At 51.4% G+C, this 12,486-nt stretch overlaps 1 long non-coding RNA gene across 1 annotated transcript; it reads left to right on the top strand.

The window, feature by feature from the left end:
* The first annotated feature begins 7,561 nt into the window (after nucleotides 1-7,561).
* LOC142079785 (uncharacterized) lies at nucleotides 7,562-8,621 on the top strand. The gene is made up of 2 exons (XR_012672788.1): nucleotides 7,562-8,288; nucleotides 8,536-8,621. It is a non-coding gene; the product is annotated as an uncharacterized LOC142079785 (long non-coding RNA).
* Nucleotides 8,622-12,486: the final 3,865 nt, after the last annotated feature.

Here is a 12,486-nt window from a genome sequence, read left to right as displayed (position 1 = left end):
CGCGCGGCACCGAGAGCGACCATTAGCGCTCCGGAAGCGGCTCTCCGCGCACTCAAGCCTCCGTACGGCCCGGAAGTGCCCGTCAGCCCTCCGGAAGTCGCACTCTATGGGCCGGCAGTCCCCCAGGATCCCGGAAGTGCCCGTCAGTCCTCCACTGGTCACACTCTATGGGCCGGCAGTCCTCCCGTGCCGCGGAAGTGCCCGTCAGTCCTCTGGAAGTCGCACTTTGTGAAACCGCGCTCCTCCAAATCTACAGAAAATGGTCCTAAAATAACAGCAAAAATAACTGAAAATTAAAAATGTGCTGTTTATCACCGCTTGGAGCTGGGTCAAGGTTATAATTTTGCTGCACTGGGTAACACCGGTTTATGACATGATAAAATTATTGGTTGTGAGTCTAATCCGGTATTTGTACTCAGCATTGCCGTCAATGTCGTACCTCGGGAGCCACCTCTTGGAAACTATTAATAATTACACTCTTTACCTTTTCCCCTTGGAGAACCAATCTATGGGGGAGACACGAGGGGACGCTTTTCCCCACTCCTTCACCTTCCCTTTCCTATCTTCAGAAACTCCTTTTTCTTCTATCCTCTTCATGAAGCCCTCCTCAACAGTTCTTGAGAATTTTGGATATCTTTGGGATGTTCAAACAAGCATGTTCTTATTGCTATGTCTCCTGAATGTGGTTCAGGTCTTGTTTAGGGTTAAACAACTATTTAGGAATACCATTCAGAGATCAACCCCCACAATGGGCATTGCGGTTACTTCAACCCCCACGACAGGCACTGCAGCTACTCTAATCCCCGTGACAGGCACTGCGGCTACTCCAACCCCGGCGACAGGCACTGCGGCTACTCCAACCCCCTCGACAGGCACTATGGCTACTCCAACCCCGATGACAGGCACTGTGGCTGAACCAGAGAACCAACCCGTGCTGTTATCTGTCGCCCCTATACACAAGAAGAAATACACAAGAAAATCAGCTCGTTTAGTAAGGGATGAAGATGAACCAGAACCATCACGAGAACAGGAGGAGGAAGAGGCAGAACCCATAAATGAGATGGTAACCACCTGATCCCTATCCCTGATTTAGCTGCGAGATATGCAAAAAGATGTCAGTCGTCATCCAGGCGAGCACGTTTATCACCTGGCTGCTTCGATGCTGGGATAACGGGGCCAGTAGCCTGGATTTAGAGGATAGGGAAACCAAGCAGCTGGGATCCCTTTCTAGGGAAGGGGGCATTAACAAGGCAATTGGACAAGGGGCACAAGTCCTCAGCCTCTGGAGGTGACTCCTGTCAGGTGTGAAGGAGAGATATCCCTTCAAGGAAGATGTTATGTGTCACCCAGGCCACCATGGAGAGAGGTATCCAGTACCTGAGGGAATTAGCGGTGCTGCAGGTGATTTATGATGACCTGAACAACGAGCAGTTATCCAAAGATCCAGATGAAGTCAAGTGCACCTGACCCACATGGCAGAAGTTTGTGGTGGAGCGTGCCATTGTCGTATGCAAACTCATTGGCAACAATGACCTGGAAAGACGGAGAGGAACAAACGGTGGATGAATTGGCTGGCCAACTCCGTCAATACGAAGAAAATCTCTCTTCCTCCCTGCGGGCCCGCGTCTTGGCTGTGGAGAAACTGCCGGACATGATAGCCAAGAAACTCTCCCAGGAGTTTCAGCGATTCAAAGAGGATATGTCCTACTCCCCACCTGTACAGACCAATATCTCAGCCATTAGGAGTAAGCGTCCCTCTGCTCAAGAGAGAAGATATAATGGATACACACCACAGGCCACCCTGTAGTTTCATCTGCATGATCATGGAGAGGACATGAGGAAGTGGGGTGGAAAATCCACTTCTACCTTAGAGGCATGGGTACGTGAGTCACAAGAAAAAACAATCACAAAAGGGGGTTCTCCCAGGAAAACTGCAGCGCCAGTCTCCAGTGAGCAGTTCCCCAGACAGAGTAGAAGGGCTGATTTTACATCCGATCTTAATAAAGGGACTTTTGATTCGCATTTACAAGAAGCGAGTAACAAATACTATGATTGGGATTAGAGGGGCCCTGCCTCCAGCCAGGAGGAGGAAAGGGACAACCGGGTTTACTGGACTGTGTGGATTCGGTGGCCTGGCACATCAGAGCCACAGGAGTATAAGGCTCTCGTAGACACCGGTGCACAGTGCACCCTGATGCCATCAGGCTATAAAGGGGCAGAACCCATCTGTATTTCTGGAGTGACAGGGGGATCCCAACAGCTGACTGTACTGGAGGCTGAAGTGAGCCTAACCGGGAACGAGTGGCAGAAGCACCCCATTGTGACTGGCCCAGAGGCTCCGTGCATCCTTGGCATAGACTACCTCAGGAGAGGGTATTTCAAGGACCCAAAAGGGTACCGGTGGGCTATTGGTATAGCTGCCCTGGAGACGGAGGAAATTAAACAGCTGTCCACCTTGCCTGGTCTCTCGGAGGACCCTTCTGTTGTGGGGTTGCTGAGGGTTGAAGAACAACAGGTACCAGTCGCTACCACAACAGTGCACCGGCGACAATATCACACCAACCAAGACTCCCTGATTCTCATCCATGAGCTGATTTGTCAACTGGAAAGCCAAGGAGTGATCAGCAAGACTCGCTCACCCTTTAACAGTCCCATATGGCCAGTGCGAAAGTCGAATGGAGAGTGGAGACTAACAGTGGACTACCGTGGCCTGAACGAAGTCACGCCGCCACTGAGTGCTGCCGTGCCGGACATGCTAGAACTTCAATACGAACTGGAGTCGAAGGCAGCCAAGTGGTACGCCACAACTGACATTGCTAATGCGTTCTTCTCCATCCCTTTGGCAGCAGAGTGCAGGCCACAGTTTGCTTTCACTTGGAGGGGTGTCCAGTACACCTGGAACCGACTGCCCCAGGGGTGGAAACACAGCCCTACCATTTGCCATGGACTGATCCACACCGCACTGGAACAGGGTGAGGCTCCGGAACACCTGCAATACGTTGATGACATCATTGTATGGGGCAACACAGCAGAAGAAGTTTTTGAGAAAGGGAATAAAATAATTCAAATCCTTCTGAAGGCCGGTTTTGCCATAAAACAAAGTAAGGTCAAGGGACCTGCACAGGAGATACAGTTTTTAGGAATAAAATGGCAAGATGGACATTATCAGATCCCAATGGATGTGATCAACAAAATAACAGCCATGTCTCCACCAACTAACAAAAGGGAAACACAAGCTTTCTTAGGCATTTTGGGCTTTTGGAAAAGGCATATTCCAAATTACAGTCAGATCGTAAGCCCTCTCTGTCACGTGACCAGGAAGAAGAACGACTTCAAATGAGGCCCTGAGCAATGACAAGCATTTGAACAAATTAAACAGGAGATAGTTCATGCAGTAGCCCTTGGGCCAGTCCGGGCAGGACAAGATGTGAAGAATGTGCTCTACACCGCAGCCGGGGAGAATGGCCCTACCTGGAGCCTCTGGCAGAAAGCACCAGGGGAGACTCGAGGTCGACCCTTAGGGTTCTGGAGTCGGGGATACAGAGGATCGGAGGCCCGCTACACTCCAACTGAGAAGGAGATATCGGCAGCATATGAAGGGGTTCAAGCTGCTTCGGAAGTGGTTGGTACTGAAGCACAGCTCCTCCTGGCACCCCGACTGCCGGTGCTGGGCTGGATGTTCAAAGGGAGGGTCCCCTCTACACATCATGCAACCGATGCTACGTGGAGTCAGTGGGTCGCACTGATCACACAACGGGCCCGAATAGGAAACCCCAGTCGCCCAGGAATCTTGGAGGTGATCACGAACTGGCCAGAAGGCAAAGATTTTGGAATATCCCCAGAGGAGGAGGTGACGCGTGCTGAAGAGGCCCCACTGTATAATAAACTACCAGAAAACGAGAAGCAATATGCCCTGTTCACTGATGGGTCCTGTCGCCTTGTGGGAAAGCATCGGAGGTGGAAAGCTGCGGTATGGAGTCCTATACGCCAAGTTGCAGAAACTGCTGAAGGAGAAGGTGAATCGAGCCAGTTTGCAGAGGTGAAAGCCGTCCAGCTGGCCTTGGACATTGCTGAACGAGAAAAATGGCCAGTACTTTATCTCTATACTGACTCATGGATGGTGGCAAATGCCCTGTGGGGGTGGTTGCAGCAGTGGAAGCAGAACAACTGGCAGCGCAGAGGTAAACCCATCTGGGCTGCCGCACTGTGGCAAGATATTGCTGCCCGAGTAGAGAACCTGACTTTTTCAAGGAGTCACATGGAAAAGATGAGGGGTAATGGGTACAAGTTACTCTTGGGGAGATTCCAATTGGACACGAGGAAAACTTTTCACAATGAGAACAATCAGCCATTGGGATAATCTCCCCAGGGAAGTGGGAGATTCCCCAACATCGGACACTTTCAAGATTTGGCCAGACAGGGTGCTGGGCCATCTTCTCTAGACTTTTGCGAAGAAAGGTTGCACCAGATAATCCTTGAGGTCCCTTGCAACTTGGTATTCTATGATTCTGTGGTGAAAGTGGGTCAGCCTGTGGTGTCGAAGGGAAGGTGAGTCTTGTTGGCTATATGACTGCTTAATGTTGTGGCTTCTGCTTTTCTGAAGATGCGAAGCAATGAGCCAGGTGGGATGCAGGCACCGGAGTTGACTCGGGCAAGGTGAGCGATGACTAGCGGGCTGAAGTAGCCGTTACGTTTCAGGTGGTGCATTGTCAGTGAAGTTATAAGTGTTACCTGTTGTTTGGGCTTTTCAGGCGGTACGCAAGCTCCGACGTGGCAGCCCCAAATGACGGAGGCTGGGTGCGCAGGTAAAGGAGGGGGGGATGAGAATTGCTGCAGGCAGGCTGTGCTTTTAGTCTAGGTTTTTCCACATGCCGCGGGTAGCCTCAGAGGGGTGTAGCTGCCTGCTGAGGAGCGGTCCGAGAAGGTGAGGAGGTTGTCGGCTGGGTCACCATTTAATAGCCAATTCCCAAGGTAGACCACAGAGTACAATACCGGAAGTTCATCTCTGTAGTCCGGAAATCCTCCAAGTACACCGGAAGTCCTCGAGCAAAACCGGAAGTCACCGTAATTCCACCGGAAATGCACTTTTACAACCTAAAAACAACCCCGAACGATCAAAATGAAGCGGAAGCAAACAACATGAGGCCGGGAGTCGCATTTATAACACCGGAAGTCACAGATAAAAATCGGAAACACACTAAAAATCACCGGAAGTAGCCCACACATGACTGGAAGCAACAAAAAAGAAAACAAACACGTACGTTGACGGGGCTTCGGGTTCGGACCTTAGGATTCACACATAGGGTTACACATTAGGGCCTTAAGATTACAAGTTGGGCTTGGACCTCGGGTTACAGGGCTAGGGTTAACAGGGTTACAGGAGGGCTGAGGTTAAGCTGAGGGCTTTGAGCAGTTAGGGTGAGGAATAAGGGGTTAGGGCAGTTAGGGTGAGAGGTTACGGGTTGGGGTTGGGGTTCAGGTTCAGGTTAGGGTTCGTGTTAGGGCTTAGGGTTAGGGGGCTGGGGTTAGGGTGTTAGGGGTAGGGGTTAGGGTTAAGGGTTACGGGTTAGGGGTTAGGGGTTGGAGGTTAGGGTTAGGGTTGGGGCGGTTAGGGTTAGGGTTCAGGGTTAGGGTTAGGGCCGTTGGGGTTAGGGTTAGGGTTCAGGTTCAGGTTAGTGTTAGGGGTTAGGGTTAGGGGTTGGGGTTAGGGTTAAGGGTTACAGGTTAGGGGTTAGAGTTAGAGTTGGGGTTAGGGTTAGGGTTAGGGTTAGGGGTTAGGGGTTAGGGGTTAGGCTAAATCTAAACCACAGCGCTATACCAGATACCAGGAAGAGAATTAACTCTATCCCAGCCGAAACCAAGACACCGGTCTTGCGCATGATCCCGCTGCGCTCACAGGGGTGCTCAGTGGCTCCTCATCAAACCAGCGAGGTGTGTGTGGACGTCCGTAGGGTTGCACTCGGGGTCTGAGAGTGTTATGTATTTTTGCTATTGGAAGACGGAATAGAGCGTGTGCCTGTTAAATCTAACGATGGTCAAAGGCTGGGAGGGACCCTGAGCCGGTTTGGTGGCACAACTGCAGTTTTCAAAGATCTTGACCGTCTGGAGAAACAGCCTGGAAAAAAAGGATTCCTCTTTTGCAGCGAGTTCACGAGGACAGATGGGTTGCTGTACTCTTTGACAAAAATACTCAGCTTGGGACGTATAGGGTGAGGAAATCGCGGCTATACTTAGGCTTGAGAAAATGCATGTAGGTATCTGCGTCTGTCACCTGCGTGTCTCTAGGAAAGCGAGTTCTAGCGAAACTAAAGCTGCCAATGAGCGAAAAAAAAAGGCACGGTTGTCTAAAACATGCAAAAGCTCTAGTGGGCTGTATCAACAGCTGTACCAAAGATGATGCAAAATACTTTCTCCTCCACTCAGTTGTCGTCTTCACAGAAAAGGAAGCTTTGTGCTAATGGTTGTTTTTCTTTCTTCTTTCCTCTCAGCAGAATGACAACTGCCGTGAAAGTACGAGACAGACGGAAAGGATCCGTAGTGGTCTGCAAGTACAAGGTACGCCTGTGATATGGACTTTACAGTTAACATTAAGAAAGCGGCAACTCTCCTTCTATATAATTTTTTAACGTGAAATATTTTAACACAAATACTAAAAATAAAGAAGGCCTGTTCTGGAGCGTGGTACGCCTACGCAAAGCTTGCTTCCCTCCGTCTATTTTCTCTTCCTGACAGTACAGTCTTCTGTTTCTGTGGGCTTACTATTAAAGGGTACTGTGAAAATAATGTTGGACTAGAAGAGGAAAGGAACCGTTTGTAAGAGTTTGGATGTTCGGGAGAAACAGACTTGGTTTTCACGATAAAAGCTTTATGCTTTTTCAGTCAGTAAGTGTTTAAAATACCTTACAGTAGTACTCGAAAACCTTACTGAGATACTAGCATCTGTGCTAAAAGCAGTCAAGGTCAAAGAAGAGACGTGGACAAAACGGGACAAATCGGCGTCGCTTCGGTGTGTTTTCCAGGCTTTCCCAAGGAGCGTTGGCAGCCTCGTAACTAGCGACAGAGAGTCCTGATGTGTTTTACTGCTTCTATGATGTCCTTTTTCCTTAACCTACAGTGTGTAATTTTGACTTCAGTTGGAAAGAGATTTTCCAGAATGGAAATCTTTCTCATTCAAAGGAGTTGCCTTTTATGAACTTCCCATCAGAATGGATCTTCAGAGGTGATGTACTTGGCAGTAGAAGTCATCCGCAACGAGACTTTTCACTCTCTCTGGAAAAAAAAAAGTAGGAAGTCGATTTCCTTGCAAAGACCCAAGCGCAGCACGCCTTCCAGTAGTCGACGTATCGCTGATCTTTGGTTCTCCGGTGTAACAGTCAAGATGCCGTAAAAACGCGTTCCTCCGCATGCTTGGGTACAGCCAACAGCAGTAGCAAATCTGCCAATCCTTTTTGGTAGCCTTATGTATTGCAGCACCGGGGATTTGATATTCCCCACCGCCTGCCCCCCCCCGCCCCCAAAAATGTAAAACCATGTGGGAGATCTCGTATCTCACTGATTTTTCTATCGTAAATGAAATTTAAAAAAGAAAGTTAAAATTGTATAATTTCCAAACTGACTTGCATTGTTTAAACTGCAACTGCCAAATAGCTGTAGCGTATAATTTATTAGGTGTACTTAAGCAGTTAGGTAGTTGCTCTAAACGTTTAAAAAGAGAGGCAACTGAACGTTACGGGTTTTTTTCCCGATGTTTTGACAGAGTGCTCTGAAGTACTTTATTTCTGTCTCGCTTTCAATGGCGCGTTTCCCCGGCAGTTCGGTAGCATCGGTCTCGGCGCAGCTGGCCAGGCGTCCCTCCTAGTCATGTCACACACGCAAAACCCCTGGTCAAACGATAGCTGTGTATTTTGGAGGTAGATAATTTAACGGTATGAATTCACAGCTCTGCAATTTCAATTAACGCAAAAGGAAAATCAAATATTTTTATAGTATAAGTCGTCTTCTTGTACGTATGTAAACGTACACGCACCTTTTTAGCATAAAATGAATTGCTGAGATTTGTTCTTTCTTTTTCATTTTACTCTTCCAAGTTTTACACTTCACTTTCAGCTTTATTGACCAAGCAAGCAAGATGCGCAGCAGCAGCAGCAGCAGCAGCGCAAGGGCTGGAGCTGTGGCGGCGGATCCGTGAGCGTAGATGCTGATTACGGCGCGCCCTTGTCCTGCAGCCTCACGGGGTTATCTCCCGGCAGCGGTGCGGTAAGGAAGGGACGAGACGTTTTCCAGCACCAGTGAGAGCGTTTACTTCTCTGCTAAGAACGTGTTCAAAATCGCGTCAATTAGTCTTCACGCTGATTTTAAGCGTTCGAATCGCTCGAGCTTTTAAAGGCCGTGTTGTATTTCGAGCTGACCCGTTTGCCCGGCATCCTCCTTTAGCTTGACTGCTACCCTCTCCCTGACCCTGACCGAATTCCTCTGCTGCCTTCGGTGCTATTTTTTTAATATGCTGAAATGCCAGTTGGGATTTTTGTTTTTCAGATGTCTCGCTGTGAGCGTCCCGTGGTGCTCAAGAGAGACCCCCGGCCCAGGTTTGCCTGCCGGTCGTTAGGCGTGCTGAGGGTAAGGGGCCGTCTGCCAGCCTGCGGGACAGGGGCTGGGGGGGGCTGCAACCGTTTGGGGGGCCGCCCCTCCTTTATCTATCTAGCAGAGCCCCCCTTTTTGGCGGGGGTGCGTGCGTACATCCGTAAATGGCATTATTAAAGTAACGAGCTGCCGGTTGGGGCCGTTCCCCTCATTTTGTGCCTTTTTTGGGGCTGAATAAAAAGGGGGGGTTGGGGGGCCTGGGGGGGTGATGATGTCATTTGGGGCACCCCAACATCACCGGGGGGGTGATGATGCCGTGGAGGAGCAGGTGAGTGGGGAATGGAGGGGTTATGGGGGGGTGTCCCCCCCCCGAAAGGGGGTCACAGCCCAAAAATGCCTGAAAATTAATGGGGGGGGGGTGGGGGCGTTTAAAAAAAAATTTTAAAACTGTAAATATGTGTGTGAGGCGTTGAAATAGAGAAAAATCTCTGATTTTTATGTATATTGAAAAATAATATTCATTTATATACATAAAAGAATTTCAAAATAAGAACCTATATCTACTATGTTATATAAAGGATTTTAGCGTATAAAAAAATTCTAAGTAGACGTATATAGGGTTTTAAAATACAAAAATAACTCGCGTACATATAAAAAAATTAAAAAACAAAGGACTTTAAAATGCAAAAAGGATGATATATTTTGTATATGAAGGAATTTAAAATAGAAAAAAGTCTGAACGGATAGAGCTATCTACACTTACTACCTGTTGCATAGTAAGTCTAAATAGATATTATATGTGATATAAGAAGTTATATATAAATGTAAATAGATATCTAAGTCTAAATAGATACAAGTGTAAACGGATATCTAAGTCTATAAAGACACAGGTGTAAATATATGTAAGTGTAAATAGAGAAGTCTATAAAGATATTTAAGTGTCAAAATACATAAGTCTAAACAGATACATAGTCTGAATAGGTATTGCATGTAGTAAGTGGGAAACGGGGGGGGGGGGGGGAAGTGAGACATAAATGTGTTCCCTAAATACATGTATATGTATGTGTAAATAGATACATAAGTGTAAATGTCTGTGATAGATAAGGTTTTTAACATGCAAAGAAACCCTGTTTATAGAAAGGATGTAAAGAATTGACACCACCTGCTGCCCCCCCCCCCCCCAATACCTCTCATTGAAGATATAAAAGCGCTTTCAAAAGCTGCCCCTTTCCCCTTCGCCTTTACCGCCTTTTCCCATCCTCATTTGGGGCCAGTTCCCCCAATGGGGACTTTCCCCTGCGGGGCTGTGCACGCCCAGAGCGGGACCTGACACTGTGGCATAAAAATACCCCCAAACCCCTGAATCAGGGTCTGCAAGGGTGGGTCCGGGGGTGGGGGAACAAAAAACAAATCACAATTTTGGGGGAAAAATACCCAACTTGGAGCTCCCGGGAAAGCCAAATCCACCTGGATTTGCTCCCTTGTGCAGCCGGAAAGCTCCCTTGTGCAGCCGGAAAGCAAAAAAAAAGTCCTCATTTTCATGCACAAAACTAAAAGCAAAAAATCACCAATTTTTATGTTGCGGAAAAGCGCCGAAAAACCTCCAAGTTGAATATTTTGGAAAAGAAAAAAACCCCAATTTTCGTACTATGGAAAGGCAAAAAACCTCCCAATTTGGGGTGAGACACCAGCGGTTTGAGGGGCATCGCTGGGGGTTATCCGGTGTGGATTATCCCGTGAGGGTCAGTTACCCGGAGCGGATCATCGGTTGCGGTTTGTCCCAGGTGAGTTATCTGTGTGCATTGTCCCGGGTGGAGCCCCCGGCGTAGGTCACCCCCGAGCATGCCGCTCCCCACGCCTGCCCCCCTCTCCCCCGCGAGGCTTTCCCCTGCACCCCACTCCCGCCCCACTCTCCCTCCTCCTGCGTTTTGGGTTTGTGCTGCAAAGGGCGTTGATGACGCAGGGCTCCGTCAGTTCCTGCTGAGCAGCGCCTGCGCAGCGCCGGGGGCTGTTCTGCTCCTCGCCCCGCCCTGCCGGCGAGCAGCCCGGGGGTGCGCGGGGGTTTGGGAGGGGGCACCGCTGGGAGAGCTGAGCCCACCTGACCCAGGGGATGTTCCAGACCGTATGACGTCATGTAGTAAAACTCGGGGGGAGGTTGGCCGGGGGGCCGCTGCTGGGCCTCACTTCGACGTCAGTTTAAAGCCTCAGAAACTGCATTCACGGAAATCGGTGCAGGGGGAACTGACGGTTGTGGTTGAACTCGGCAGGGAGCTTCACACCGCAGAGCCGCTCTCTCGCTCCCCGCCCCACGAAGTGATTGGCTGCGGAGGGTATTTCAGTGGGGCGGGGGGCGGTCCTGCAGGCCCCGGGGAGCGGTACTGGGGGGCTCCAGGCAGGGGAGGGGCTGTGAGCATCTGGGGAGTGGGGCTGGGGGGGCGTGAGGGCTGTGTGCCCTAGAGGGGCTGGGCAGTGGGGTCGGGGGGAGCTGTGTGCATTAGGGGGCCGGGGAGTGGGCCTGGGGCAGGATGCAGGCCCCTGGGCGGGGTGTTTTTGTGGGTCAGGGGCAGTTTGTGGAGGGTGTTCGTGTGAGGGAGGGACAGTTTGGGGGTGTCCGAGGGGCGAGGGGGCTGTTTAAGAGTCCATGTGTGTGAGGGAAGGGGCAGTTGGGTGGGGGGGGGGGTGTTTGTGAGGGGAAAGGGGCAGTTTGGGGGTGGATTGGGGGGGGAGAGGGTAGTTAGTGAGGGGGAGGTGAAGTTCACGCGTGACCGGGGCGGGGGAGGGGCGGCTGGGGGAATCCATGTGGGTGCGGGCAGTTGGCGGGGGTTGGCGTGGCGGAGGGGCAGTATTTTGTGGGGGACTGGTGGGGAGGAGGAGCCGCGCTGGCCGCGCGCCTGGCGGAGTTTGGGGGCGTGGTGTGGGGAAAGGGGGCAGGGCTTCAGCGCCACCTGCGTGGAGCGGGAGTACGGGTCCTTGGGGTGGGGGGGCGTGACTTTGGGTGTTTGGGGCGGGGTTACGAGGTGGGGGCGTGGCTGGGGGTGCTCGGGGCGGGCCTGCGGGCAGGCGGTGTGGCTTCGGGCGCTGCCTGCATCCCTCGCAGTAGCTTTGGGTGGGCGGGAGTAGGTGTTTTGGGGGGTTTTGGGGAGCTGCTCATCCCCTCCGCAGTAGCTCCCCCGGGCAGCGTGGCAGAGGGCTGGCAGGACTGCCCTGTCCTGGGACCGGGCTGGAAGTGGCAGAAGGTGGTATGGAAATCTGGGACCTCGTGTGGGCGCACTGATATCTATCTACTACAAGAGGTACTGCTCCCCCACCCCCACTCATCCCCCCGAATGCCTGCGTTCCTCCAGTCCCTCCCCCATACCCCCCAGTCCCTCCCCCGCCTAAGATTTTTACCCCCTCAACCCTAAACAGGACCCGGAGATCCTCCCCACGAGTTGGCTTGGGGAGGGGGGCTGGCTCTAGCCACACCCCTTTCAGGTCTAGAGCCCGCCTCCTGGGTCTAAGCCCTGCCCCCTGCCAGGTTTGGGGCTCCCCTCTAAGCTTGGACCCCCCGGGGGGTTTCACAGCCCCCCAGGAGCGATTTCAGGGCCTCCCCAGGAGCTTTTCCCCTCGCCATTTTGAGCCACCCTGGGGCCATTTTGGGGTCCCCTCACTTCCAGGGAGACCCCCCTTCCCACCAGTGGCCCCTAAATCTCTGTTACCTGTTTCAAGGCCCCCCCCCGCCCCCCCCCGACTGTTTGGGTCCTGATGGGGGCATTTTGGGGGCCCCTGGGGTATGTTGAGCCCCCCCCAGATTTTGGGGGATTCCCCATGGATTTCTTTCTCCCCGCCTCATTTCCACTTGTCCTTCCCACTGCTTCTGCTTGGATTTTGGCATCCCCTCCTGATCCCCAAGGTTTTGGCGACCCC

Source organism: Calonectris borealis, chromosome 2 (assembly GCF_964195595.1).
Source record: "Calonectris borealis chromosome 2, bCalBor7.hap1.2, whole genome shotgun sequence".
In the NCBI taxonomy this organism is placed as follows: Eukaryota; Metazoa; Chordata; class Aves; order Procellariiformes; family Procellariidae; genus Calonectris; species Calonectris borealis.
Note: the sequence above shows the minus strand (reverse complement) of the source record. Positions and strands in the feature narration are given on the sequence as shown.